Here is a 25,312-nt window from a genome sequence, read left to right on the forward strand (position 1 = left end):
GCATAGGATGGCAAGATCCTCTGTCTTATAGTAACCTCAGGGGGATTTGACATTTACCCACCGTGAATTCCACTTGGACAAAATTCTAAGTGTAATGAAACATAAGTTTGCTGTGATTTTTAAAACAAGAGCTGCTAGATAACTATACATTATCAAGTTTTTATTTTTCTATTCAAACTACTTACTAGATGAATACATTTTAAAACCTTCACCTTATACTTACACCAAAGTACAACGTTTGAAGAATGGTGCTTTAATAAAGGATGAAGGTGTTCATGCCCATGGCTTCTGTATGCACCAGCCATCACAGAGTTTTGAAGTTTTCCAAATTGCCTGAAAACAGTGTGTTTGACCAGCTCAGAAGTTGGTTAGTAAGTTTTCTTTTTATGTAAATCAAGAGAGCCTGTACTCAATGGCAGGGATCCCAGAATATGAATAACTAACCTTGAGTGGCGTGTCAGGGAAGTATGAAAAATTAGTCCCAGTTCATTTGGTGGGTTTGAGAAAGCAAATAACTGTGTTGTGAACATAATGCTATACACTACATGTATAACTACACCATAACATTTGACTCTATTGCATAAAAGAGAGAATATGAAATCATTTCATGTCCTAAGGTTTCCAGCAAGTTTCACGTAAAAATTAGAGACCCAGGAAAATGTCTTCTTTCTCCTTAGGTTCTCATGATCCTTCTGTAAGAGGTTTCAACCTTGCAACATGAATTGTGATGAGGACATCGTCTGCCTGTAGCCAGACACCTCCAGTGCCAGGTCCTCAGTTTAAGTTTTTTCTGGAAATGGAAGCTTTGGCTACCAGTGCCTAGGTAATTACCTTGTTTGTTAAAAAGCAGTTAATCCATTTTTATTCTGTTTTTTTTTTTTAGACAGAGAAATAAATAAGTAATTTATTATAAAGTATTTCCAATTGGGTTTTTCCAGATCTGGAAAAACCTTTTCTCTGGTTTCTATCGAGTTATTCCCTTGTTTGTGGGTCCCTGAATGTCTGCACAGTTTGGAGAATCCAGTGACCTGTATCCACCCTAAGGACAGCCTTCATTGCACGGTAATTTTGTTGGTGCCAGAGCTGAAGCTGGAAAATACAAAGTCATGTTTTCTTTCCACAAATGTCCTCCCTTGAATTAAGCAGCCTGCCTGCCCCTCTTCAGGATGGGCCTTCTCCCAGCAGATCCTGTTTTCTCCCAAGCCTCTCTCCTATGATATCCTGAGTTTGTTTTTATTCTTATACTAGAGGCCCAGTGCATGAAATTCGTGCATGGGTAAGGTCCCTAGGCCTGGCAGGTGATCAGGGCCAATCAGGGCCTTCCTTCGTTCCATGCTGTCCCCTGGTGGTCAGCGCACATCATAGCGAGCAATCGAACTCCAGGTCTCCTGGTCGAACTCCTGAGGTGACACTTTGCACATTAGCTATATATATATATATATATATATTTTTTTTTTTTTCACCTTCCCTGGACAAGAGGAGTACCTTCTCTTTGTACCTTCTCTAAATGAGACTAATCAATATCCTTTCTAAACCTTCCCCCAGGAAGCCGCTAACTGAGCAAGGAATTCTATTGCCCCAAACACAAATAACACACCTCAGCCTACACTACAGAGAAGCTCCTTTATATCCATGTTATTAATTACTATTTTCATCCTGAGTCTGATTTTGACATCTAAAAGAAGGAATGTATTTAATTACTCTGAAATATATAGACTAATAGAAGTGCCAATAATATTAATAGGCATTGGGAAAAATATTGGTTTCGTGTGAATGTTTCATTCCTACCAGGGTGGGTAGGTTGTATATTTTCAGATGATGATGACCCTGGAGAACAGCAAAGTGAGCAGCTGGACCAACTCCTGTTAAGTTAATTAAATCAACACATATTTATTGAATGTTATCTATATCCCAGGATGCTAATGGATGCTGAAGAAAAAAAAAAAAAAAAGAAAGAAATCATCTCTACCTCTCAAACTAATGAAATTGAAAGGTAAATAAAAAACTTAAAAAAATATTGGCCACACTCAGTGATAAAATAGATTTAAAATCCAAGTGCTGTGGAGTCATGAAGGAGGAGCAGTTAATTTTACCTGAAAAAAATGATTTAATGATATTGAAGACAGTTGGACCCAGACCTTGAAGAATGGATAGGAGTTTGTTGAGCAGTAAAAAAAAAAAAAAGTTGAAAGGCATTCCTGGAAGAGGAACAATAGATGCCGACAATAGAAGTGAAAGTATATACCATATTCTTGGAACTGTGATGGAGACAGTAGAGTGGATTGGTTAAGAAGCAGAGAACCCTAAGTTCTGTCTATGGTTTACCATTTAGGAGAGGATTGTTCCTCAACAGCTCTGAAGTTTGGTTCTAGAAATAGAAGCTAGAATAATAATGATACTCCACAGAAATAGGAGGAGTAAATGAATAAGAGAAATGAGGAAAATGATGAATACAGTTGACTAGGCTCACCAGGGCAGTAGACATTAGTTTACATAATTGGCAGGCTGTAAGGGGATTCATCTTCAGGGTAGGTCAGAGGCTGATTGAGAAGGATCTTCCATATTAGCCTAAGGAGAGTGAAGATTGTGGGATAAGCAATGAGGAGACATCCACATTTTCTTAATTAATGAGGGGAAATTATCTAATGTTGTCTGTGTTGTAATTAGTCAACATCAATTGTAACATGGAAGATGGCCAAGGGCAGAGACTAAAGATAAGGAGGACATTTTGCAATCATCCATGCAAAAAAGTCAAAACCCTCAACTAACATTTTTTTAAATGTGAAAGTAATACATACATAGTGTTGACATTTCAAAATTAGGAAAGAGAAAAGGGGGGAAAATCAGCCATGGTTCTTCCACCTATGGGCAAACATAACCATAAATACCTTTTGTATTTTGTCCATATAAAAAGTCTTATTTTTCTATGAAATTTTTTTCTACAAAATTCTTCTCACATAAAATTCTGCTTATAAAGTTCTCTAATATTATCTCATGTGCATATTTCTACATCAATATATATTCCACTTAATCCTCATTTTAAAAGATTAGTTATTGTGAATTTATAATGAACATTTGTGCTTCAAATATTTTCCATATTTAATAGCTATTATATAGAATGGATTTCTTTCTTTCTTTTTTTTTAAATCCTCACCCAAAGATAATTTTTTTCATTGGTTTCTAGAGAGAGTGGAAGGGGGTGAGGAGGGGGGAGAGAGAGAGAAACATAGACATGAGAGAGACACATCAATTGGTTGCCTCCTGTACACACCCCTACTGGAGCTGGGGAACCTGCAACTGAGGTATGTACCCTTGACCAGGAATTGAACCCATGACTCTTCAGTACAAGGGCTGACACTCTAACCACTGAGAAACACAGCCAGGGCTGAACGTCATGTCTTTTGAAGAGAAACTGAAGTGTCACCTCAATCTCAATTCTCTGCTGTTTTACCTTTGGTGAATAAATCCACAGCTCTTGCTCTCTTCTCTCTCTCTCTCTCTCTCTCTCTCTCTCTCTCTCTCTCTCTCTCTCTCTCTCTCTCCCTCCTTGCCTTCTTAAGCATAACTTCAGCTTCTAAAGCATTAAGGTAGCAGGTGGGAGGAGGTGAAGTAGTGAAAGCCTATAGGACAGAAGGCAGGTCAGCCTGCAGGTTGAACATTAGATGCCAATGTGGGTGAAGGGTAGATGGCAGTGAGGGTGCCAACTTACAGGCTGAGCCTTTTCTAATTAGGAATAATGAAGCGTGAGCCTCTCCCCTAGTTGGAACTCTATCCTGACCCTGCCATTTTCCCACTCATTCTTTAACTGCACTGCATAATACCTCTGGTGCTGTGTAAAGCCCAGGGTAGGCTAATGTTCACAGCAGCAAATAATTATCCAAATTAACTTATTTTCTTTTTATGTAAACATTCATGTTTGAAGCTAATTGTTCATTTAATTAAAGCCTTCAACCTTAATCAGAGTTACCTTATAAACAAATCCACACATATTAAAATATATCAACTGCTTTTATTGCTATGTACCCGAAACCAAGACTGAACGGTACAATAAATAATTACTCAAAAAAGAAAATCATAAAATAAGCACAGTAAAATAACTGTTCATAGCTTTTTATAAGAAGTTTGATTGACTTTGAATTTTTTTTTATTTTTTATGGGGGAATGACTTTAAAGATCTTTAATGATTACTATTTCTCTCCCATTTTATTTTTAATAGTCTATGTTCTGGTTTCTGCAAATAAATATTTTTGGGGAATTCAATTGTTGAATGATGGTATGTGCTTTCAGAACCAAACATGAAACAGGATGGTGTGAATCATGATTTAATAAAGTCATATATTCCAGGGGCATTGAGAATCTTCAGGGAGCTTTGCATGGGGACTCTCTGGCAGGACCAATTTCAGGTGACCGGGGGTTGGGAATTGGTTGAGGTGGTGGCTCTGTTGTTGATGGAGAGCCAGGACACTCACTGCAGTTCTAGAGTATCTATGGTTGATGAGCATGGTTGTCTTTCGTTATTACTTTACTTCCTTCCAAAATATCTGTATTGTATCAAAGTTTGTGGGAGACTAAAAACACAAAATGTTCTGTATTAAAGAGGAGGGAAATTATTGTCTCCTATAACAAACAAGTTTATGGGTAAAGCTAACGTCATACATGGCTAGATTCAGGGCCCAAATTATGTCATTGGGATGCAACTTCTCAACATTTCTTGGCTCTATTGTTCCCAACTGTTGGCTTCATATTCAGACTTCATGAGGTGCCAAATGACCTCCACCAGCTCCACTAACATTTAAATCTCACAGAGAAAGGAGAGTGCCCCTTTCTCAACAGTGCCAATAAAAGTGTCATTTGTTCCATGTGGGTCATGGCCATCTATGAATCAGGCACTATGGCTGGGAGAATACAATGGGTTTATTGGGCAGGAATGGGTTACAAGCTACTCCACCACAAGGATCTGGGGTGAGGTCAACTCTATTGGAAATTCCACGGAACAAGATTAAGAAAAGGGATTGTTATTCAGAAAAGTATTAAAGTCAAAAGAAGCTTGAATAGTTGCAGAATAGCAAAAATAACACATTTATCTGGGACAAGTATGAGGATGATGGCGCATATTTACAAAACTGGTAAATTCAAACTCTTTAAAACAGTCATTCGTGGAATTTCTACTTGTACTTAAAATAACAATGGGGGTTGAAGAGCTGATTTTCCAACTGTCTGATTCCCATATCTGGGCTACATCTGGATCAGGACACCTGAGTTCTGTCTCCGACTGGTCAGTAGACTGGGAAACTCAGAGATTCAGTCTCCACTTTGCAACATGATGACTTTTGGGTCCATTTACCAGCCTCACAGGGATTGTTTGAACATCAAACAAGAAGGCACAGTGTTTTGTTAATAGCATATATATTATGACTTAACCAAACAAAATCAAAGATCTTAAGCCAGGGTGTTCTAGACTCCTGACAGTCTGTGCCCAAATATTTGCTGTAACATGATTTCTTTCTGTCCGTAATTCACTAAGCCTGGATCTTCTGATAAATTTCACAGAAGCAACATCAGTCATTGTCATGAGATTTAAACTTCACAGGCAGCACCAAGAACCAAACTAGAACACTGGTGATTATATTATAAAACTGCTTCTGTCTCAAAGCTGCACTTAGAGGGCTTTTGAAACAGGACCCCATCCTCATTCCTGAGGTTTTCAATGAAGCCCAATTGAAGAAGCCCTCTTCCCTGAAGTAAATTTGATAGCCACTTGGAAAAGGGGGTGATAGGTTAGTGAATCTAGATTATGGAGGATCTTGGAAATTGGACTAAGGAGTTGATAATTCTTAAAAGTGGTGAGAGCCTTTCCAAAAGTATTAATGGAATATCTCTTGAAGACCTGAGTGCTATGATGAATGTGGTTTCACAATGGGGAGAGAATCTGTCCCACCAACCTCATGGCCATGATGAGCTGATCAAATCTAGGAGGACAAAGTATGGGGAAGTCAGAGAAAAGAGAGCATGCTCAGAAGGATCCCCAGGGCCTGGGATCGCCTGCAACAGAGGTACATGCCCTTGACTGGAATCAAACGTGGGACCCTTCGGTCCATGGAATGACACTCTAACCACTGAGAAAAACAGGCTAGGGCCCCAGGCACTGTTTTTTTAAACTGCCTTGTTACGTGGGCTCAGCTAAAATATCCACAACTTTCCATGGGTTATCTCTATGCCTCTCCAAATAGCTCTCGGTCCTGAGGAATAAAATAAAAAATGTGCAGGGACACGCCTATGCCCTTGTGTTTCACAGGCAGGCCCTAGAGGATAAGTGTCAATCTCTAGGAGTTTCTGAAATAAATTTATAAAAAGCAGGGGAAATCTGAGACTTCCACTTCAGCTGAAAAACTAAATAGCAGAAAACAAGACTGCAACGTGGAATCTTGACTCAGAATCACTGATACCCTTTTAATGTGGAACTGAATTTCACCCATAATAAGGGAATTATGTTGAAATATGACGAATATGCTGCTCGCTATCAAATTCTCCAGCCATATTGGAAAACAAAATAGTAGCAATATTTGTTTTAATTAGTTTGAATGCTAAAATAGTCACATAATTACTGAATTCCATACCTGAATACCAAAGAAGTGACACCAGTATTATTACAAAGGCTAAATTTCAGTCAGTATTGGTTGAATGAGTGAAGAACACATACCTCTACTCAAGAATTGTTATTCGAAGGACTTGAAATTTTTATAGCTTACTAGAAAAGAGACAATCTAGGACAATGCCACTCAGCTTCTCCAGTATAATGAAAGGTGTGTGCTTTCAACGTGTAAATGCCAATAGTGAAGATGAACAGTGCACCTTAGAATGAGCTTAAGAATCTCAACATCATTTCAGATGCCCCAAATGGCTGGTTCTTTGCATAGCCTTCCCATGGACACACTCAAATGAAAACTTACTTGATCATTAACCAACGAGCTGATGTAAGGCATCTCTGTGCGATCTGGTGCAAACAGCAAGGCCTTCTAAGTCTGGCAGACAGCCCTGGGTTCCAGCTCAGCTCTAGCGTTTATGGCTGTTTGGATTCTGAGGCCTCAGTTTTCTCATCTGGGAAATGGTGGTGCAAGGTTAAACTGCAGAATAACAGAAGACGCACCTGGAAGGTGGGAAATAGGTATAAATTCCTTCCCTCTTCCCTTTCAAAAAAATATAGTTAGATTTCAACAATGGTAATAAGGAAAGGCTGAAGGAATGCAAATCCTTTTGTTTTTTTTTTTGCCTAATTTTCATAGCTTTCTTTTTAACTGACATTTCTTATTGTTTATTCAATTTTTCATTCCCTGCTGTCCTTATACATTTAGATTGCTTGTTATTCATTTATTTTTGTTACCAGAAGTTGATGATTCAAGGTGCTTTCCATGGACTTTGCTGGAGTATCCTTACTGCAGGAAAATGAACGTATTTTGTGGGCCATACCTGCACCATGGAGGGCTGGCTCAGACATCTGTGAGTTTTAGTCTACAGAAAAGGGACTCGAAAGGGCATGCTGGGATAGATCTCTTTCAGAGTAAATAGGAAATTTACTGAATCCCCCACCACCTGTTAATCTTTTCTCATAAGCCATCCACCATTTTTTTGTTGGTTCTTTATCCTTGTGGGTTTCTTAGCAATGCTACAAGCTAGACATGGACACTGAAGTAGATGGACTATGAAGGGCTGACAAGTGGAAGAAGCAGGTGTCAAAGCAAGCAAATGATTAATGTTTATAGTTTCCCCCCCTCAAGGATTTTCAGAGTTCCGGCCATGTAGGGTTTGAATCTTCAACTGTATTTACTCCAGGAGTGGGGAAGACAGTGGGATCATTTCCAGTACCTGATGAGTCAGAACCCTCTGCAGGAAGCTAGTACAGTCTTCACCTTAGAAGCCATTCAGCTGCTGGTGATAAGCCCAGGGAGGGAGAGAAGCAGGAGAAGGGTTTGTTTCTTTGAAGGTGAGAGCATCTCTCAAATAGCTCTGCTCCCCCCCTCTGCTCCCCCACAGTGTTCCAGAATAGTTGCCCTAGGAGGAGTAGTTCTTCTAATTCAAAGTTCAGTTCTTCAAAATTAACCTTGGGGTGGGGGGCATGCTCCCGGAATTTGGTGCTACCATTCTCAGAAGCTTGTGACAGCTACAAGGCTAGCAGTAATGCCCCGAACTTGAAGGTGCTATAATATTTCAAAGAAAATTAGGAAGGAATTTCTCAAAGTCAGAATAATGAGCTGATCTGGAGTTTTGTAATGGACATTTATGTACTTTACGTTTGTATTTTGTTCCATTTTGTTTTTACTTTGGAAACTAATTGGTTTATTTTAAATTAATCAGGTTTTTTTTCCCAAGCAATACATGTTCATAGTCTGAAAAAACACATACAGATAAGCAGATGCTCCATACCTGAATGGAGCATACCTGAATTTGATCTCAGTACCTGGAGATACAGTTACCATTTCTCTCTCTCTCTCTCTCTCTCTCTCTCTCTCTCTCTCTCTCTCTCTCTCTCCATCAATTTGAAGATATTCATATATGTTGCAATCAAATTTATTATTTGGTTTTGCACTGAACAATATAACTTCAAAACTTATTCATGTCTCTACATACTTTCTACAATGCAATTTTTAGTGGCTGTGGAGGAGTCCATGTTACAGATGTTGATAATTTAAGTATGCCACAACTGCTGGACATTCAGGCTTACTCCACTTTTTCTGTATTATGTACAGAACTTGAATAAATATATTTAAAATTCTGTGAATGTTAGCCTCTGTTACAACTCTGAGATTTTGGGGAGTTGCTGAGTTTTGGTATAAATACTGTTAATGTTTTAAAGTATATTGCAAAATCACTCTCCTAAATGTCAGAACATCAAGTTTAATTTCTTTTTAAATAACATTTTATTTCAGAGTAAAAATTCTCACTTAACGTCCAATCAGAAATTGCCTTCATAACTTTAACATCCATAAAATAAGATCATTTACATAATTCACAGAAATGATAGTAGCAACAACAAATGTAACTTAAGAAAAAGAAATTTTAGAAGATAAAAAATAGACTCAAACCATCCAAGTGAGGTTTATAGATCAGGGAATCTATTGGCCCATAAGTTGTATAAAGAACCTCACTCCCCCACAATGAGTTTTTTTTTCATATGAACTCTCACCACTCTTATATACTTCTGTTATTCTGTATTATATTTGGGGGGGGGCATATAATTAAGTTATTTGTATACTTTACATAACTAACTCATAACTGGATCACAAGTTCCTGGATGCCACACCACTACCATTTCACCTAAATACTTAGCAGAGTGCTTGTATATTGAAGACATTGAAATACTTGTTGAATGGATAAATACTTTATTATTTTGAATCAGATTACTCCTCAAAATGTGAATTTTAGCATTTGCCGAATATGTATGCTTAGATGTTAACATCTCTGACTGTTCCTGGAGTGGATAAGAACACCGTGGACAGATATGTGTGTCATTTGCCAAAAATAATTATGGATATCACCCATCAAAACCTTTTTTTTTGTAGTCTATAAACTTATTGAGTAAAAACAAAATCAATATCAGACATGTTAAATTCGGTTTGGTTCAAATTTGGCTGCTGTCTGTTTGCAGCAGAGATGAACTGAGGTGAAGAGAAGGCAGAGGGATGCTGGAATGGAGACACTGAAGAAAATGACCTTCTATTTGTTACAAAAACAGCATCCTACAGCAATGCAAGTCAGTTAGCAACGGCAGGGACCTGGTGTTTAATGAGCAGGCATCAAACCAAAGGAAGCAAGGACTTCCGAGAGGAGAACACTGAGAGAGCACGTTGCAACAGGGGCTAGTGGGAGGATAGTGTTGGGTACAGACCTGCTGGTCACTTGGGGAATTCAGTGACCATGTCACAGCATTTGGGTGGCATGGCCTGCTCTCAGGCGTGCTTTTCACAGTAGATTTGATTTTCCCACAAAGAAATGGCCCTTTTGTTTCAGCTTGGGCCACAATCGGTAGACACATAACACTATCATGGCGATGACACTGCGGGCCCCTAGCCTTTTTACACTGACGTTCATTTAGTTTCAATTCAACTAAGTGCTGAGGAAGCAAGACCAGTTTCTTTCTTAGTTGAGTTTTAGGTTGATTTGTCATTTGGTTGTATTTAGGTAAATTCATTTAGTGCCTTTTTAAAAAAGCCTATTTAGGGAATTATAACAAATATTTTTTATTGTCTTGCTTGGTTGTAAATGTGCAAATATAAAGTTGTTTCTTTCTAGTGGTTACAGATACTTTAAAGAAATACATGAAAAAAATAAAAATGGTGTCTAGGCTCTTGCTTGCTTCCCCCAGATTAGAAGGTTTGCCATTAATATTTAACTGAGTGACACAAATGATAACACTCTGGAAAAGTATCAATGTTTCTTAAATAACATATTATGGGTGGGCTTTTATAAGAGTTTAATCTATGATAATTTTCTATGAAAAAATATGGTAGTCTGTGCACAATGAAGTTGATTTTAGACAATTGAATTCATACAATATATTTAAAACCAGCAAAGCCCTTATTTAAGGAAATTGTCAGGATTTATTTTAAAATTGTGTGGTTAAATGATTTTTGTGATCTTTTAAAACCTTGTTGAAGTTTTGACAAGCTTTTGGCCTATTTCCACAGTTCTCCATCTGGGCACGCATAACGATTTCTTCCTTCATTCAGCATTTGCTATCAGACATCATTCCCTTACGCAGAGCGTTGTGGGCTGAGAGGGATACAAGAGCACTTTGTCTTTTGCTGTCAAAAGCATTGCAGCAGCATTTTCGATCTCCGTAGGAGTGTAATTAAAGACTTCGGTAACCTTAAAGCAGGTCTCTCCACATTCTGTACATATATGTATTTGAGTTCTCTTTAGGCGTTCTGTTTGGGATCATGGTCTATTCTAGTTAATAAAACATTCTGGCTTATTGAACACCCTTCACTGAATGCTTAATGTGTGTCAGTTGCTGTGGAGAGGGCTATAATACACGATTTCTTCATAACAACCCTTCAAAGTATTTAGTCTCATAAAAATTCTTAGGAAAAGGGGAACCTGAGACTCAGAAAAAGTTAAGGGAATAACTCTGTGATTCTGGTTAACTTATATACACCTTGAAAGTCAGAGTTTCTTTCATTTGTAAAGGTAAGGTGCTGATAATCCCTCCTGAGAAAGCTGGTGTGATGTGTAAGTGAGGTCATAGTTGGGAAGCACAAAGCACAATGACAGGCAGATGCTAAGTGTTGAGTACATTTTTAGTGGTTAGTTTTAATAGAGTAACTCCTGATTTTTTTTTCAAAGAACAACACGAATAAATCTCAGATTCTGCAGAATACATTTACTGTACTGGGGAATGATTGACAGGGAAGCATCAACACTTTCCACCAGCTTGTATCCAGCAACTGAGGTGAGATGACACCACTGAGCCTAGCAGTTTTACACTTGGATTTTTGGATGCTGTGGCCCCAGCACAGGAAGTGGTGATACCACCCATCCTGGAAATATTTTAAAGCATTATAACATCTCATCCAATGGGGATACTTTAGGGGTGACTTTATTGGAAGGTAGAGTAGAATCAAGCACTTTTCATGGGTAAATTTGATGTTTGACTTAGGTCCAACCTGATCATCTTTTAAGGATGATTTTGCATATATGGCTAATTAGGATTTCACACATAGCCATCTTTTATTATTATTATTATTATTATTATTATTGGACAAAGGACATGCTCATTCTGTTCTCCTGTGGATTGTCCTACATTTCAGTTACACAGTCAAAAATTAGCATATTATCAAGCACTTTCTATTCGCACCAGTACATGCGAAGTGTGCGTTTAGATTCACCAAGAATTTTCACTACTTTTTAGCAAGGCAAGAAGTGCTTTAACAATGTTAATATTTAAGCTCTACAATTCTGTAGACTGTGCTAAAAGGGGAAAATAGTAACACAGCCTGAATGTCTTGCCAGTGCTCAGTGTTTCCTCACTTTCGTTTCATGCCAAGGTCTGTGAGTCTGAAATACAGCGAGGTAGGCCAAAACAATGTGAATCAGTGAATACTGGAAATAAAAATAGCATCCATTAGGAAGCCTTAAGATATCACTAATTCTACAGGGTTTGGACCCACAGATCATGATGAGAGAAGACTTTAATCTTGAACATTCAATGTAAATGGAGAAAAGCTCCCCACTGATTCCACATCCCTCATCAGTGGTCACCAGCAGGACACTTCTCCATCAGCTTTCCTGTCTTGAGGTCTCCTCATGCTATCTCAGGCTGTAAGACCTCAAGTCTGGTATTAGCATAACCAGTTCTTCCATTGTTGTGCAGAATGGTGGAGGCTGATGGCAGTTCTAGGGTCACCGGGTCCCAGAAACCCTCTCCAGCATGGTTGTAAGGCACCATGACCTGTGCTCTGGAAGTGACGCTCGGTTAACTTTCCTTATGACACTGGAGAACAAGGCACCTCTATCCCACCAGCTCATTTGTTAAAATGTCCGATAAACACTTGACATCATGTGGAATAGAGACTGGGCGTCATTCCTCACAGTGACAGACCATTCTTTTTGACTTGCTGAAAATCAGTTATGGAAGCTGGATGTCTGAGATCAGGTGCTTATGCGGTCAGAGAATCAGCAATCTGGGGCCTTTCTTGTAAGGGCACTAGTCCTATCATGAGGACCCACCTTCATGACCTCATCTAAACCTACTTACCTCCCAAAGCCCCGTCTCCAAATGCCATCACACCGGGGGTTAAGGCCTTCAGCATATGCATTTTAAGGACATAATTTAGTCCATAGCCATGGCTCATATGATAGCCAGTAGTGTCTCTGCCCCAGGTAAACAGATGCTCAGGTCTTACTTCTCCAAGAAGATTCCAGTCTTTTCCAAGATTGCAGGTGAGATGTTTGCCCGGTAACCCCAGTTCTCTGACAGGCCCAAGAGAAGTCATGAGTCTCCAGTTCGCTACATTTCTTCTCTTCCTGTAAGAGTGAGAGCAGCACTTGCTCCAACTCTCTATGTCTTCACCTTGAAACCGGATGCCCTCCACATGTTTATCTGAAACTTTCTGATTATTTTAGTTTTTGGTATTCTCATTTTGCTCCACATAAATTCAGATCGCCAATTCTCCACCCCAGTAAAGGAGAACAACTAGAACAATTTTTATAATGGAGAGCAGAATGAAAAGAAAGGAAACCAAATATAAAAAGGCCTGGTATAAAGAAAAAGAAGCTACAACATCTATAATAAAACATAAACTACTTTTTATGGATAAAAGTTCAGAAAAGTTCTAAAACCTATAGTCATCTTTTTTTGCATGCATTAGGAATTCATGCCACATCTAAAAGTGAAAGAATGTGAATTTACTAAGCTCCCTGTTACAGAGAAGTTGCCAATGACTTAGTCAACCTTTCCTTGAAATGAAATAATTTAGCAAATAATTATCTTAAAATTCTGTGTGAAATAATTGTATTGCCTGCATTATATTCTATTGTTGTTATCTGAATCTCACATGGCATTATATCATAAAATGTGCTCCAATTGGCCTCTGTTTTCAATTAACTGCCTTTTCACATGACTCCTTAGCATTTTATCCTATAGCTGAAATGTTACTGATGCATTTTCAAGATTTGAGTAATAGTTTCTAACATTTTGCACTTACTGGATTTAGCAAAAGTTATTCAGATAATATAATTAAAAAGTCAAAAAGAACCTTAAGGATCAGCTGGGCCTGTTCTAAAATTGCAGAACGACACACAGAAGTATGCCATTGAAACAGAGGAGTTCCCACAGAGCTGGCCTGAAGCCCATATGCCTATCAATATTCCAGGCTGAGAGGCCTCCAAGGCATTGAGGTGAAACCGATGATGCCCCACCTTTCAGGGCTTCCATTTGGAACCCGAATGCCCTTTATGGTTAATGAACAACTCAGACGTTTGCCTGGTTAGCTTTCAGAGGCTGGTCTAGAAAGACATGTTCCTGGTATCTATTCCTTTTATATAAAAAAGTCTTTTCTGCTTATACTTCACTCATCCTTCTGAAAAAAGTTGTTCCTACAAGAAGGATGCAAGCCTTTCTAAGAATTTGTTACATGCTCAAAAGTAGCAAGGTCCCATTTCCTGTTTTAATGACGATAGGACTAGAAGATACAGATTCCAAGTCGTGAATAGACACTTTCATGACTGGTAAAGGTAGAGTTATATTTATTTATTTATTTTATTTAAAATATATTTTTATTGATTCAGAGAGGAAGGGAGAGGGAAAGAGAGATAGAAACATCAATGATGAGAATAGTTGATTGGCTGTCTCTCAAATGCCCCCTACTGGGGATCGAGCCTGCCACCAGGCATATGCCCTTGCTGGAATCGAACCCAGGACCCTTCAGTCCACAGGCCGAGGCTTTATCCACTGTGTCAAACCAACTAGGGCTATACTAATTTATTTAATCGGATTACTTATTATTAGGGGTTGAATTGTGTCCCCTCCCACTCCCTCATAATTCATATGATGAAGCCCTAACTCCCAGTGCCTCAGAACATGACCTTATTTGACAATAGGGTCATTGCAGATGTAATCAGTTAGGTTAAGATGAGGTCACACTAGAATAGGTTGGGCCTCTAACCCAGTGTGATTGATGTCCCCATAAAACAGGAAATTTGGGCACAGACATGCACATGGGGAGAATGCCATGTGAAGATAGAGGTGGAGACTGGAGTGATGCTTCCGCAAGCCAAGGAAGGAACACAGAAGGTCACCAGCAAACCACCAGAAGCTAGGAGAGGCCTGCAACTGCCTTTGCCTCACAGTCTCAGAAGGAACCAGCCCTGCAGACACACTGACCTTGGACTTCTAGCCCCCTAACTGGTAGATAAGTTACTGTTGCTTGAGCTGACCCGTTTGTGTTTTGTTGTTATCGAACCCCTAGTAAATATACTTGCATACTTTATTGGAGTCAAATTTAAAATTTATATAATTTATCATTTTAAAGGTACTGAAGAAGTCAAATGTCTTCTTGATTTAGAAATATTTAAGACACTATATCAATCAATCCTACCCATAGCTACACTAGCTTTGTTGTAACTTTAACAACTTTGGTCTAATCGCTGCTCAGTCCCAAGCTAATGAATATACACTCCTTTACATGGCTAAACTGAGTTTAAATGGGAATGCCATCTGAATATCCCCATCTCAGGCAGGGATAACACTTCTCTGAACACTCACATGCACAAACGCTCTGGCTGTTGAGTAGTAAAATTCAGTACTCAGAGTTGCACAAGCTGTCTTTTTATTGACAAAGTACAAGATATCTTAGTGTCTATACTACAAGTTAATTTCAATTTTTATAATGAGAATATCCTACTAGATTTAACAAATTCTGCCTGCTCTGCACCTTGGCAGTTCCCGGAGGTGGGGGCATTTTAGTCACAATCCTAAAATTATCATCTTAATTTACTTCTCAATATTTATATCTTTAGAATTCTAAATTAGAGTTCATTCATCCTCCTCATCCCCAACCTCTAAGCCCTGGGGAAAGAAAAGCAAGCACATTATGCTCTTGCTAAAAAAATATTATCCAGAAGAAGATACCGTGAGAACACTTGCAAATAAAGGAAGATTTCCTTCTTGTTCTGTGTTCTTTGCTTCCCCGCACCCTAACTCTGACACCACCGAGAGGGATTTGGTTTGTTTATTTGCCTGCTTGTTTTTATAACTTCGATGCTTCTGGGAACATCCAAGATTCAAACACCTGGGGTGCTTTGTGTTTTATGCCCTGCACCTGGTTAGACCTCATCTCTTGTTCTGAGACAGGGCCTCCTCTGCAGTCTGTGTTCTAGGGTCGATCTGACAGCAGGTCAGTCCTAATATGACTTAGGAAGGGCTGCCTATTGGAACTGGTAGTGCAGTCAGCCTATGTGAGTGTGTGTGTGTGTGTGTGTGTGTGTGTGTGTCTGTCTGTGTGTGCACATGAGTTGTTTTTGTTGTGGAAGTCTGAGCTGTCTTTATTGCTTTCACTGAAGTGAGATATTAAAGGTCTTTCACTTGCATTTTGCTAAGTAGCTGGGATTAAAGAGATGTTTTAAAGTGGAGTGAGGTTAAAGAGATGATGACTTTGGGGACATGGTATTTGACAGACAAGAGATGGTATGGGGCACCAGAGTGGGGTACCCTGGGAGAAAAGGGGGTACTGTGTGCTTGGAATGGTGAGTTAACAGTGAGGGGCACAGAGGAAATTATGTGGATGAAGGGAAGACAACACCTCTATACTAACACTGGCCTAGTCTGTGTAGAGAACACCCACATGTTTTTGTTATTATTGCCTGTGGCTCCTGCCACCTTGTTGATGGGGTCTGAAGGGAGGGGTAGATGAAAACATAGGCATGACCCTCGGAGCCAGGAAGGTAGCAGGGGTGCCTGGCCCCAAGCATGGTCTTCCCTGCTTGTAGCCTAATCTCCTCTTTTCCACATCCCTGCCCTGAGTCAGCCTCCTCTGTGCTCCAGGCCTCCAGGTTCAGACTCTGATGGTCCCTTATTGGGGGCTGGATGAAGAAGACTCAAGACCAAGTTCAAGTCCAGCTTGATCATGTCTAGGTCACTGCTGACCTTGGATAAGTTACTTCTCCCCTTTTAGGGCTTTGGTTTCCTGTTTTATAAAATGAATCTTGGTGGTTCTTCCACATTTTTTTTTAAAACCATAGAATCTGTTTTTCAAATAAAATTTTACATAAAAACCTAATATTCAAAAAGTACAAACTTCCAGCTATAAGGTAAATAAGTCTTGGGATGTAATGTACACAATGGTGACTATAGTCAACAATACTTTATTGTATATTTGAAAGTTGCTAAGAAGCTAGATCTTAAAAGTTCTCATCACACACACACAAATGTGTAACTACTAGTATATATAGTCATGGATGTTACTAGACTTACTGTGGTGATCAATTTGCCTAATATACTAGTACATACATCATATCATTATGTTGTACACCTGAAACTAACATAATGCTATATGTCAATTATATCTCAATTGAAAAATACCTTATATGTAAAAGCAGAAGAAAATGGGTTTGCTCCCAGCTGCTGCTGCCTCTCACTTTCCCTCTTGGCTGTATCCTCCCATAGCCCTCAGTAAGCTCCCTCCCATTATAGGCTGGGCCGCAGGGGAAAAAAACTTGAAAAGCGCTGCTTTACACTTTATAAAACAAAGCCATGCAGAAACACTTTCTGATTGTAAACCATCAACTTCTAGATTTCCCAGTACAGTGCTGCCCAGGCCCCTGTCAATGACCACTTGCTGCCCCAGCTGCTGGTGGTGCCAGTGGCAAATGACCTGGGTTGTCTGCCCTTTGCTGCCCTCCTGGGAGGCCCACATCCATGTGATGGCTGATGGTGGCAGGACTGGGAAGTAAGGCTGCCCCACTCCACTCTGGAGGGTACAGGAACCCCAGGTGCCCAGGCTGTCATAGTGCCTGCATGGTAGCTCCGTGTCTCTGTGTTTAGCCCAGGGTGCTTCTTATAAACTTATACAGGCTGCATTCCATGTTCAGGCCAGCTTCCAGGGACCCACCTCTTTCTATAATTCTGATTTATTTCCTGGACATTGGCTTTTCCTGAGAAAAGAAATATTCAGATTTTTAAAATCCACCATGTTTTTTGGGGGGTGGGAAGGGGAATAGTTTGTATATACAAATAAGACCCTGTCTGGGAGCCTGAGAGTTCCTTTGTATATTCCTGTGATAGAGGTGTGGTGAGTAAGAATGCGTGGGGCTGAGTTGCTTTGCATTTTCCTGGCACAGGACAAAACTGCTGGAGGAAACTCTAGCTGGGAGTCCTGGCGTCATAGGCCATCCTCTCCACTCTGAAAAAGCAATGCACACAAAAGAGAAATTAGGCATGACCAATAGCCAAGAGCTGTCTTCTCTGAGTGCCCGGTGATGCCCACTGGGACATCCAAGATCCAGGCCTGACAGCTCCACCAGCCATGCCAAGGAGGAAGCCTCCCACTGGATGCCAGCAAGGATCCCTGTCACCTCTAAATGCATCACATCTGAGACTAATATGGGTCACAGTTTCTTCCTGGGGAGTAAGGTTTCCAGCAGCAACAGAATACAGACTTTTAGCTAGCACACTGTTTAAGAGTCACCAAGCCACTTTTGCTTTTGCCGTGAATGGATTTTCTCTGAGATATATAGGTGGGCTCACTGGAAGAGAGTATAGAGAAGCATCCGCCAAGGGCATGCTCTAGGAGCCCTTAAATGATGGAGATCCCACCTGCTTGGGCCCTTCTACCAAGAAGTCCAGTTGTTCAGATCATAACCAAAGGTGACCACAAGGCTTGTGTCCCCCTATTGCTGTTGATAATGTGAGCCTAGGGGGCCATTAGGGTGTAAAACTCCACATAAAGGTACTTATACTGTTGAATCCTACCATCTGGTAAAAATAGGATCACATCTTCAATGCATTAGTTTGCTGGGCTGCCATATCAAGTGGCACAGACTGGGTGGCTTAAACAACAAAAGTTTGTTTCCTCAGAGGAATGTTCTGGAGGCTGGAAGTCCCAGGTCAAGGTGTGGAAAGGGCTGGTTCCTTCAGAGGCCTCTCTTCTTGATTGGTAGATGGCCATCTTCTCCCCATGTGCTTCACATTGCCTTCCCCTTATGTGTCAACCTGTGTCCAAATTTCCTCTTCTTATAAGGACATCAGTAATAATGGATTAGGGCCTAGTGAACTCATTTTAACTTAACCACTTATGCAAAGACCCTATGTCTAAATATGGTCACATTCTGAGGTATTGGGGTTCATATTTCAATATATGAATTTAAAGGGAACACAACTCAACTCATAAGAGTCAGTAAGAGTAGATGGTGAATAACCCAAACAGAGATAGGGAAAGCCTGTGTGCTCTCACAGGCACTGGGATGCTTGTCTCAGGGTACATTGAGATGTGGCTTCTGAAATCAGTCTCTACCAGGAAGGGTGGTGGGTAGCTGCCACCTTTAAGCTTCTTAAACTTAAAAATACTTCTAGCCGGTCAGGTTCACAGATATGCCATGTGCATTTTACCTACAGATTAGTCTGTGATCCAATGAAATGCAGGGGCTCAGGCATGTCCCCTTACGCCGTGGGGAACCCATGATTAACGTACCTCCTTGGACAGAGTGTTGGTGTCGGATGCGCACTTATAAGTCAGTCTATGCCTGGTGGACGTGAGTTGTCTTTTAGGGGCTGTGATGGAGACGGGACTGCTGGAAACCAACATTGGGTCTAGGATATTAAAGAAAGAGAAAAGGGATAGTTGCAGTGAAGTCAAGATATTATTTGGAGGCTCAATTAAGGCTCTGAATAAGAGTCACATCCCAGAAGAGAGACTTGCCAGGAAAACCTGGGACAGATCTGCTGAAATGCAATGTAAAGGCTTTGATGTGGCCAGCAAAGCCAAAACGGTGGACGTGGGACTCAGAGATTATAGAAATCTGCTTGCTCAGATGCCTGAAGGACAGCAAGGAAGGAAAGTGACCCCAGGGTTGGGACCGGGGGAGGACATAGCACTCTGGACGAAGCTAGATGTTCCCTAAGGAATCCTGTGTGCTTCACATGGGTGCCACCCTGACTACGTGAGGCAGCCTGCCTATATACTTTACTGCCTGTGGATTTACTCTCTTACAGGGCTGTCTCATGTTTCCTCCAGAGCTGGGCACCTTACAAAAAAGTCCTGGAAGAAAAAGGAAGGGAGAATGTAGCAGCAGAAAGACCCCAAACTTTCCAAAGAGAGTCCCCTGGCCCCAGCATATAACTGCCCAAACTTTGCTTGTCCATCACCCTTTGGAGCCCTGCTCAGTTCTGGGCATCTTGAAGGGAAGTGACAACACTCGAGTGTTATTGTAGGGGCGCCAATGATCCAGTCTAGGACAGTGTTTGTCTCACTCAAGATGCTCCTCTTGGGGAGGAATGTGGTTCTCAGTGGGCCAGCAGGGTGGTGGGGGTGGAGAGTGGAAGCAGGAAGGTGGAAATTCCCCATTTAAGCTGAAACATTGGCATCTTGGGGAGGAGGCAGTACGTGCAGTGTTTATATTTGGAAACAAAAACATGTACATACTGTTTTCGTAATGCAAAAATAGAAAGCAAAGAGCAACAAAATCTTTGTTTTATGTAGTGTGTTATGCAAGTATGGCACAATTTATCATATGTCACATACATACTATTTTTCTTTTAAATAAAAATACATTTTTATAAAAAATAATGCTGATATTATTTTACTTCAGTGGAGGAAGAAAAAAAGGTAGGGCATGCAAAATTATAATATCTAACAAAGAGGAGAATTGTTTTAAAAGTTGCCCCAAAAACTTATGGAGAAGGAAGTTTTATATTCCAGGGTTCCCTTGTTGTCCCTGAGATGAAAACATTAATCAATGACTCAATGAAAATATTAAATAACAATTATGCATAGCATTTCATGGGTTATAAGACACAGTCCCTTTATATAAAGCAGACTTATTGAAATTTTGAGCTGTACAAGAGCTTGAGGGGGGATTTGAACCAGGATCCCAAAAGATCTAGATATGTTGAAATATGGAGCAATTCTATAATTGGATAGAATTAAGTCATGATGACTACATTTGCTAACAAAAACCCCAATTGCCTTTCAGGTGTGAGGAAACTGTGGCTTAACTGAAGCTTATGTGAAACAGAATTTAGAGGTTTTAATAGACTAAATGTTAAGTATGTGACGAGGTTGCCAAAAGAGCTACTGCAACTTGAGCTGCATTAATAAAGGCATCAATTATAGGCCAAGGGAGATGATAATCTTTAATCTTGACTAGACAGATTTTGCCTAGAGGTAAGAGACTTTATATAGACAACACGGAATAAAAGAGTTTGGGTTCCAGAGTCAATTTGCCTGAATTCAAATCCCACCTCTGCTACTTTCTAATTGTGTGAAGATCTTGGCTAACTTAACCTCTCTGTTCCTCAGTTTCCCCATTCCCATAGGGATATTATAATAGTGAGTACCTTTGAGATTGCTTTGAAGATTAAAGGGGGCTGTCTTAGTCTGCTCAGGCTGCCATTGCAAAGTATCATAAACTGGGTGGCTTTCACAGCTTATTTTCTACAGTTTTGGAAGCTGGAAGACCCACATCAAGGTGCTGGTCAATTTAGTTCCTGATGAGATCTCTTCCCTTAGAGTACAGATGGCCCCCTTCTCACTGTCCCCAGATTCAGAAGAGAACTCTGGTATCTCTTCTTGTAAGGACACTAATCCTATTGGATTGGGGCCTTGCCATAGTGACCTTATTTAACCGTAACTACCTCATAAAGGCCCCAACACCAAATATAGTCACATTGGGGATTAGGCCTTCAACATATAAATTTTGAGGGAACACAATTCATTTTATAGCAGGGATCATATATTCGAAGCAAGTAAAAAACATCTAGAATAGAATCTCACACACGGTCAGTAATCATTAAATGCTAGTTCATTATTACCTAGCTTTTATTTGGATCTGGACACTACTTTAATGGGGGCATGAACAAACTGGATTAGGGACCAATTTCTTATGAGGAATGTTTAAAGGATGTGAAATATTTAGACTAAAAAGATAAAACTTTGGGGAGATGTGTTAGCTGTCTTGAAATAGTCACAGCCTGTCAGATTGATGAGCTGTGAGGTTTATTCCAGTTGACTGTGAGTGTTAGAGCAGGAACACTGGGAGAAATTACAGAAAAACATGTAGACTCAATGCAGGGAACACTTTCAGATTGGCTGTCTGCAGTTGAGTGTAAACTGATACCTTTTATTTTTTTTAGGGAACAACTTAGTGATAGGAATAAAATTCTTAAATATGTGTATAGCCTTTTTTTTTTTTAAACTCAGCTATTTTATTTGGAGAACTTATTCAAAAGAAAATAATCACATGCCTATGGACACAGATGTTATTACACCTTTATTTGTGATAGCAAAATATTAGAAACAACCCAACTTTCCTCAAATGGGAAATTGAGTCAGTAAATTAGGGTCCACCAAGAAAAGAGAACATTATGCAAGGATTTAAAATAAGTGTATGCTCCTAGACAAATTTTGAAAAGTAGGAAAACTATTTAAAGTAATTGTATGTTTCTAAGGTATTCATGGCAAGTTGGTAAGTGCAAAAAGCAAGTTGGTAAGTGCAAAAAGGAGAGAATGTTGAGGGTAATCTAATTTTTAGAAATTAAAAAAAAGGAGATGGTAAAATGAGTGTGTAAGCAGGCACATGTATTGTAGGATGAGGGCCAGACAACATCTTCAATATGTTGATAGAGGTGGGTAGAATATCTTAGGTTATTGCTCTCCCTTCTTCATTGTTCAGTAGAGTAGCTGTAACTAGCCACATGAGGCTATTTAAATGAAATTAAAAATAATGAAATGAAAAATTTAGTTTTAGCTTCATGAGCCACATTTCAAGGACTCAATAATACATGCAACCACTAGTTACCATACTGAACAGCAAAGAATTACAGAATATTTCCATCATGGCAGGAGCTCTTTGCATCACCACCTCTTGCACACAAGTGGTGATACATAAACAAAAGAATAGGACTTTGTCATCAGACTGCCCGCAGATTAGACTTCAAGTTCAATGAGGACAGGGATTCTACCCATCTCGTTCCTGGAACCCTCTGGTGCTTAACAAAGCATAGACACTGTATAGCATTAGTTTATGAATGAATGAAAAATGTATGTAAAGAACTAACATAGTAAGTGCTCCATTAATATCTCCACCATTTGGTATGTGTATTTGAAGGAGGAGGGAGCCCCCAGCCACCCTCTTTCCCCATATAGATTAGGTGATTGATTATGAAGCTGTCTATTGCATGCTATAATAAATGTCTCAAGGACAAGGTTACTCACTAAACACAGACATTCATAATATTGCTAAATGCTTGATGCCATAATCAATTTGTCAAGAACCCATCTCTCACTGAGCATGAGAAGTATTCTAATGGGGAAGTCAAATTGTCTAATCCCTTTCTGCATTACGGGAAAGATCAGTCCTGTCTGCTCAGTAGGGCAAGATGGATGCATGTCTATGAGGTGAATAATCATTGCCAATGGCTTGTCACATCTTCAGAATCCTGACTCTGTATGAGATACGCATGATGGCAGAAGAGAGGAGCACACAATTAACTGAAATAAGGTGACTGGGCCCAGGATCTGCCTGGGAGACTTGTAGGCTTCCTGGCAGTGCAGCAGTGGATGGATTCAATTACTCCATTTTTACTCCTCTTTGCATCTGGCACATCTCTTGTTTGACTCTCTCATTTGAATTCTGCTGGGGATACTTGTTCTGTACAGATGTATCCCTGTCTCATCTGTGTATCTGCCACCCCCTTTCCATATCCATTCTAATTGTTCCATTTATGCCACTTTTTTTTTCTTTTTGCACAAGGGATCTTTGTAATAGGGCCTGGAGAATATTTTATTTCTTCTGATTAAATCTGGTAGATTTTTTTTTTCCTGGGCGTTATTGGGTTCTTTTAATTTCCTCCTGTTTATTACTTTTGCTGTCAATGACATTACTATTCTTTGAGTTGCTATCGTGTGTATGTGTGTGCGTGCATGCATTTAATTACTTACAAATGAACATACAGGAAGATAAAAGAGATCATTTAGAAAAGCAATTCTGACTTTCCAGACACATTATGTCAGTCTTAGACCTTAGTTCCTGCCATGCTGAAACACAATATTTCCATTTGGGTTGCATTTTTTAGAGCAGTTTTGGAAAATAACGGTTTTAGCTGGGGGTAGAGTTAAAGCTGCAAAATGAAAGACATTGGTGGAATCCATACTTTCTTTCATGCCCTCATGTTAACTGGAATTATTTACTGTGTTTTTCCACCCAGATCATTCAGAGACATGCTCTCCTGGCCTCATCTCCCCAAACATGTTGAACTGAATCCTTTTCTCTCAGCTATAGCATGCTCCTTTTTCTCAGTTACATACCATATTTCGAGCATCTCAATGTAGGTTTTTTTTTTTTTCAAGGGAACAGATGTATTATTACAGCTCAATTGTTCATTTTTTAGATGATACATACCAGGTACTAATCCAGGTAAATTAGATAGTATGCTTGTTTGGAGGCTACTTGAAGGCACTGTCTCCAGTTCTGTTTAATAGGAAACCATCAGCCCTGTCTACCTGTCAAAAGCAGGATGATTTCAAGATAACAAAAAATGAGAGAGGGACATCGAGCAGAAATAAGTTCGTTAAACACCTGAGATCATCATTGTTTGGGCCACAGGGTATCACATTGTAATAGGAATCATGTGTCTAAGTCTGGTAAAACCCTTCGGAGATGAGTAGAATTTCTGCTCTAGAATCTGACTGAGGCCCTCAAGAGTCTTGGCTTCTCGTCTGTCACCCAGTTCTTTCTTCACGTTCCTTTCTTTCCATGGTTCACCTTTAGAACTAATCCCTGACAAATGCCATTGACTTCTGAGACTTTTCTGCCTCTCTTCCTTGGCCTCACTCACCCAACACACCCCCATCTTGGGTGACTCTCACCACTGTCTACTGCCACTCAAGTGGAGTGGTCAACATGACTAGAGAATATGACACAACCAGGCACCTGGTCTTACTCTGAGTTCACAATTGCAAACCTTCAAAAGGGCCTGCTATATTTCTTTAAAAAAAAATCCCCCCTACTCTTCCTAAAGCTTATTTGATTCTCATCTATGCTGATCCTTTCATGCCCTCTTTCCTGGCTGGTCAGCTAATATCACACTTCACCAGGGACATCAAGTGAGAATGCACTCATCTACCAGGCACACAATGATACATCTACCTGTGTTGACCCATCCTCTTTCTTTCTATTTCTCTCCATATCAGGAGCTTGTCTCTTTGTGGATGCTCTGGCCACCATCCACCCTTAACCTCTTAAAGAAATGCTGCTGTGGTTTGGTCCTCTTCATCCCACATGAATTTTCCCTTCTCCATAAGATAATTACCATCAGCATTCCACATGCTCTAGAGTCTTCTATATTTAAATGATTATATGTATGACTCCACTTCTCTTTAGACTGGCTCACCTGTCCACACCCCTCACATAGCCAAATTTTTCAAAAGACCAGTCCACATATGTTGCCTGCATTGCCTCATGATCTGGACACTGATTGCAACTCAAATCTGGATGTTCACATCAGCATTACCAAAGACCTGCAAATCTAAATAATGCTTTGTGTCCTCTTTTTCCTCAAGTCTCAGAGTTATTCAACACAAACCAATCACACGTTCCTGGAACA

Source organism: Myotis myotis, unplaced genomic scaffold (assembly GCF_014108235.1).
Source record: "Myotis myotis isolate mMyoMyo1 unplaced genomic scaffold, mMyoMyo1.p scaffold_m19_p_3, whole genome shotgun sequence".
Taxonomy (NCBI): Eukaryota; Metazoa; Chordata; class Mammalia; order Chiroptera; family Vespertilionidae; genus Myotis; species Myotis myotis.